Raw genomic sequence first — 6,110 nt, 5'->3', positions numbered from 1 at the left:
TCAGGAGCCCAGTTTAACCCCCCCCCCCACACACACACAAGGAATAAGGATTTACAATGTCCCTTACCTTGTTTTAAATCCATAATATTAATGAATGTTAATGAGACCGAGACTCTCCCCCCTGATAAAGTATGTTCTGTTGTCATACCACAGCAGCTTTCATGTGTCTGATTTATAGATTTATAGATTTTTTGTATTGTAAAGCGTCCTTGGGTTTTTGAAAGGCGCTATATAAATTCAAGTTATTATTATTATTATTATTATTATTATTATTATTATTATTATTAAGATAAAGTCTTGGATATTACTCTGATACCATGCATACAGTAGGTGAAGATAGTGTTATTTGAGGACAACAGGAGATCGACCAGCTAAACTCGTTTTTTGTTTGGCATGGTACAGTAGCTCTAGTTTTGTGTCCCTGTTGATGAGAAAGTCTTGGAACATTACTGAGATTCCATGCATACAAGGTGGATGTAAGGTATTCCAATGAAACAATGTGAAACTTGATAGTCAAACCTGATACTTATGATGAGTGATTAGATAATGAAGGGCATGACATGATTTGAAGGAATGCAGTGTCACACCTAGTTTGGTGCTGTAGCCTGATGTCCATTCAACAGCCATTCAAGAGAAAGGGAGAGAGAGTGTTTCTATTATTGACCTGTATCGTTCTTTTTTTCCGTTAAAAGTATAAGACATCCCAGAAACACCAGTCAGTGGCCATTCAAGAGAGAGTTAAGGACAGTGTGTACATACAGTTAACGATATATTGTGATACGTCATGTTGCGTTGGCTTTTTCTAAATGTTTTTCTTATTTATTTTTTTTCAACATTTTTATTTGTATTCTTATTTTTTTGTATATAAACTGTATATTAGGTCTTAAGTAGTATCTATTCCGTTTCATTAACGTGGTGGTATTTTGAGAAAATGATCTGCTGTAACAGTGGGAAATATCTTTTATGTGTTGCTTCTATATAATAATAGTTTGATGCCAGGATACCTGTGTGGTGATGGCCAGAAACACTGACACAGAAACAATCGAGTTGCTTCTGTGTCTCTCTCTCTCTCTCCTCTCTCTCTCACTCTCACACTCTCACACTCTCTCACTGTCTCACTCTCACTCTCACTCTCACATTTTAACCTGCAGGCTTTATGTAAGGCTATCAAACATTATCCTGATGGCACACCGATGGCAAAGGAATGTAAATCTGCTGAAATTCGAAACTGGCAATTCGAAGTCAATGCTAAACTGTTTACTGTACATATTTTTCTTCTAAACTGTTTATATGATGTTTTGCATAGTATTGTATATTTGTCTGTCTTTAAATGTTTCGATGAATTGAGTACAAAGGACCCCAATGGAAACAAGCCATAGGCTTTCCTGGGTTTAAAATCCTCTTAGCTGACCTTGTATTGAACTGTACTTTTTACTGTACTTTTTACTTGTGTTTTTTTTTGCAAACTGCTAATAAAGTATTCAATCAATATTCAATCAATCAGAGTCAGACCACAGTCAGTTGTCAATCACGTTGCCACAGATCTGTGGAACAGGTCCCATCAACATTTCGCTCCTTGTACTTGTTTAAGTATAAATAAAACCCTTCTTGATTCTTCTTGATTCTTGATATTGTGTTTAAAGTGTGGTAATCCTGTGGAGGCTTGATTTTATTTTGAGCTGGGATGGTAGTACAAATGAAACAAGTCCCCCCTTTAGGTTACAACCCTTAGACAAGAATCAAATCCAGTACCTTAAGTCATTGTTGCACTCCCAGTTTCTCACAAATGTCACTTTCTAAACACCATGTTTTAAACAGGAGAACTATTTAATCTGTTCATTTTAGATTGAAGTTCACGGCTGGCTTGCAGAACACCTTATTGTGTCAAAAGTTCACATTACCATTTTGTGCTCTATAAATGGTAAATACTCCCATTTAGTGGGCTTTTAGGTGAACGCGCCACATTAAATTGAATTTATGTCAAGTATGATATTGTACTACTACAAGCTACATGTTCCCTCAATAAGTAGCCAGTAGCGTACAAAAAATGCATATGTTAATAATCCCAATAAAATCATAACCTTAATTCATAAAAGGTACAGTAGGCTCACAGGAGGGTTGTTTTCGCCATTGCAAGTAGCCTGTAGGTTTCCCCTAAGTGATAGCACCCATTCAATCTACAATTTTGGACTTTTTAAATGAATACATTTTTAACATGAGTATGTTAATACAAGCTATAACACATGCACAGTGTCTCCCTGCTCTTCCATTGAGACATTTATGATTCAAATCCCTCATTTGATCTTGTTCAGTGCCTGCCTGCCACACACAACATGAAAACAACAAAAATACAGGACAATACAAGCGTCCACTAGATGCCACTAGATTACAATGTATGTCATATCAAAGGTGGTGCTATTATGCTTTGCATAATTCAATGAAGGCATGTTGTGTTTCTAATCTATAGTTAATCAGTACAGTTGTTCATCAATGTGTTCATGGGGATCTGTTCCTCTATTTAGACTTTACTTTCCCTGTGGATCTGCCATGTGGACTTATCTATTTATTTATTTTTAACCTTATGTTTAACCTCATGTCGCCTGCATACTGTATCTGGTCTTATATATGTCTATGTAGACGTCTTGACTTTTTTGTTCTCTTTGACATGCTTCTTTACGGTTTACGATTCTATACTCTGTTCTCCCTATCCCTCTCCCACCTCCTTTTCCTTCTCCCTTTTTGAAAAACAACAAAATGATGGAGCTTGCGAAAAAAAAAAAAACTGTAAACCTGTGATGTGACAATGAAGTTGATTCTTCGATTCTTTGACATGCATCCACAGCAACCTCAAAGCAGTGGAGCTACTCACGCCACAAACCTCCACATACAATGCAACCATCACTCTGGAAACACTACCCTTCTCCACACTCCCAGGACCAAGATCCGTACCATGGGCCTTAATTCTACTTCGCCCCTCCTTGACTATGGAATGCCCTCCCTGACCATCTGAGAGCATCCAGTCTGTTGATGTTTTTAAGAGGGGGCTAAAGACCTTCCTTTTTAACAAAGCATTCTTTTAGCTACACAGTCGGCTACTGGTTTTAGCTTTATGCCTTCATGTGATTTTAATCCTTTTTAAATATTTATTTTATAGTTATGTGTTGTTTTTATGCAAATGTTTTACAGGAGCACTTTGACATTAGTTTCAAAGTTTACCAAACACAATTGTCCCTGTAAACTAAGGTTACGACATAAGTGTCAACTTTAAGAAGTAATGAATAGTAACCTCTCTTAGGATTATTCCATGACAACACAATTGAAAGCAGTAGCAGTTAAAGATTGTTGTACACTTTATTTATAGGAAACCCTCTGGACCCTTAATGTTTAGAATTTTATTGATTCCAATTCCTTCACTTTTATGGGTACCCAGTACCTGAAAATTTGGATTTGGTTCCTACCTGCAACCTAATTTCGATATCCATCCCATGTCCGTTCATGGACAAACATGTCTGTGGCAAGACTTGTCTATGTATGTGGCACGTTTTTCTTTTTCTACGAAAAATATTGTCTATAATTTCTTCTTTAAAAAAAAAATATTCACAATCTAATCTTAAGTTAGGCACCTGTGCATCAAACTATTGTGACACTGCATTCCTTTAAATCCTGCATGCCCTTCATTAATCACTCATCACGTACATAATTATCTGTTTTGACTCAAGTATTTTTCCGATGTTATCATCGGCATACTTTCTCATCAACATAGACTACAGTACCTGTTCACCTTAATGGAAACCACAACTATTGAAGCTATTTACGTTGACAAACAAAAAACTAGTTTAGCTGGTAGAACTTCTCCTGTCCTCAAGTAATACTGTCCTCTGAAAAGCCATCTGTCTATATACTGTAATAACCATATGAAGTATAACACGCACCCATTCACCTTTTACGGTGAAGTGGCCCTTTTGCTCCTGCAATGTAAGATGGAAGCACTATGTACTGATAAGACCCAATTATTGAAATCCCAAACATGGAATATACTTGGACCATACCACATCATTTAAAGCCTGTCTCAGGACTGCCACCTGCCAGTGTAGTGTACAGTGATACCATCCCAGTCTCCAGTTTTTCCAAAGTATAGCTAACCACTTTAACCCTGACATCCCAATTTAGGGCATGCCATTATAGGTTAAAAAGCAAATAATATGCTCTACAAGCTCACAACATGTCGTGATGTGTTGTGAGCTTGTAGATCGGCTTCCCCCCAAAATTACCACTGGGGCAGAACCATAATACATAATATGTTAGTAGTTTAGGGTCACATCAACCATATCAAAGGAAGCACAAAAATCTAAAAATACGGCACCCACAATATTCTTCTTATCAATTTATTTTAACCAATTTGCTGTCATGGAAACAGCTAACAAACATCAATGTAGGATTTAAGAATAGCAACTGCAGCTTCTCTTTTTGAGCGCACAGACCATACAAAATAATGAATCATATCCCCATAGAGTCAGTTTCTCCTGCCCACATATCAGCAAATCCTGCCTGGAACGACGGCATCATCAAGTGGTTTTGAGCCATCTGGAGAACCCGCCCCGCTGGATCACAACAACAACAAAAGAAAGTGCAGGTTTAACACAGCATTCCGCAACAAAACGTAGCTTTAATGACATTCATATACATTATCTTATCTAATAATTTAGATATAATGATAATTTAACATTAAACATTCTATAATTGTATTAACAAATCTTAACGTGCAGGATCAGGGTCAGGTGCACATGCATGTGTAACTTGTGTTGTTTTCTTTTTTTCTTGTGTTGTCTTTTTTGAATGTCCTAGTCCCATTGCTAGACACATACAGTATGGATTACAGTAAACATGTTTTGGTCAAAAGAGAATTAATTTACGTTATACAGTAGCCTACAGGCAATTTGACAAAATCAACTCCTATATACCAATATATATTACCAGTAGGCCTACTAACCAAAGTTAATGTTTCCTATGCCATAAAGTTCTGAATAAATTTCATTTTCATAGATATAACACAATACAAAAAAAATGTGCTAATGTTACAAGGGTAATGCAAATTATAACGTTGTCCCCCACCCCACACTTGCTTGGTCTGGCTTTTAGAAATATCAGAATTATTTATACCAGCTTAAAATAGTGGCAACTCCACTGGCACGTGAAGTTAGTAAGTTAGTAGTCACTAATTTTCATAAGAGTGTTATATCTTCTGTTATGTATCACAACAAGTAAATTGGGGATAGTGGCTGGGGTTACAAAAGCTATATTGTATATGTATTCACAGCTCTGCTGTTTTTTCCTCAAGTAGCCTAATAAAATTAACTGCCAGAGAAAAAAAGGAACAAAAAACTTACTTGTACAAGTCGTTGTAAGCCTTGATTTGGTTTTCAGATGTTATTCAGCTCTCAACAATATCAGCTAGTACCAGGTCCAACCTTAATATACCAACCCAAGAACTCTATAAGCCTCGTGATTGGTTGTTAAGGATAGAAAATGCTGGCCACCTTATAGGTAAAGCTGCAGGAATGTATCCTAGTGGCCTGGGGCTAAATTAACAAAACAAGAAAGAATGACATAGATGTCATGGTGGACGGAGCGTTGGCAGTGGCTGGCTGTTTTTGGGATACAGGTTTGTCAGGGCAGGCTATGTTATGGCAGAAGGTGGATTGTTGGTCTGTGTGATGTGTGTGTGATTTGTGCTATGTATGTTTTCACATGTATTGCTCCCTCCCTTCCTGGTAGGATCTCATCCAGCTCACCGACGTATCATCAAAACCTATTGCTTTGAGCTTGTCAATCATAATTGGGTAAAATGGTGTCAAAGGCCTTCTGGAGGTCCAGCATGACCATGCCGCAATATTTGCCATTGTCGACATCTTGTTTGATAGAGTCGTTCAAATAGAGAAGGCATGTGTCAGTGGAGTGGTTTGTTCTGAAACCAGATTGGAATTTGTAAATTCAATTTTTCTCGTCAAGGTACTTATCGACCTGTTCATAGACAATTTTTTCCATGACTTTCGAGATGGAGCTAAGAATAGAAATAGGGCGGTAATTGCCAGGGTCTAATCGGTTTCCTT

At 37.2% G+C, this 6,110-nt stretch overlaps 1 long non-coding RNA gene across 1 annotated transcript; it reads right to left on the bottom strand.

The window, feature by feature from the left end:
* Positions 1-4,371: 4,371 nt before the first annotated feature.
* On the bottom strand, positions 4,372-5,590 carry LOC311055664. Its single transcript, XR_014601814.1, has 3 exons — positions 5,388-5,590; positions 4,761-4,853; positions 4,372-4,601 (listed from the first exon to the last, which is right to left on the bottom strand). It is a non-coding gene; the product is annotated as an uncharacterized lncRNA (long non-coding RNA).
* Positions 5,591-6,110: the final 520 nt, after the last annotated feature.

Source organism: Gymnoscopelus microlampas (assembly GCF_963454915.1).
Source record: "Gymnoscopelus microlampas genome assembly, chromosome: 11".
NCBI classification, from domain to species: domain Eukaryota; kingdom Metazoa; phylum Chordata; class Actinopteri; order Myctophiformes; family Myctophidae; genus Gymnoscopelus; species Gymnoscopelus microlampas.
Note: the sequence above shows the minus strand (reverse complement) of the source record. Positions and strands in the feature narration are given on the sequence as shown.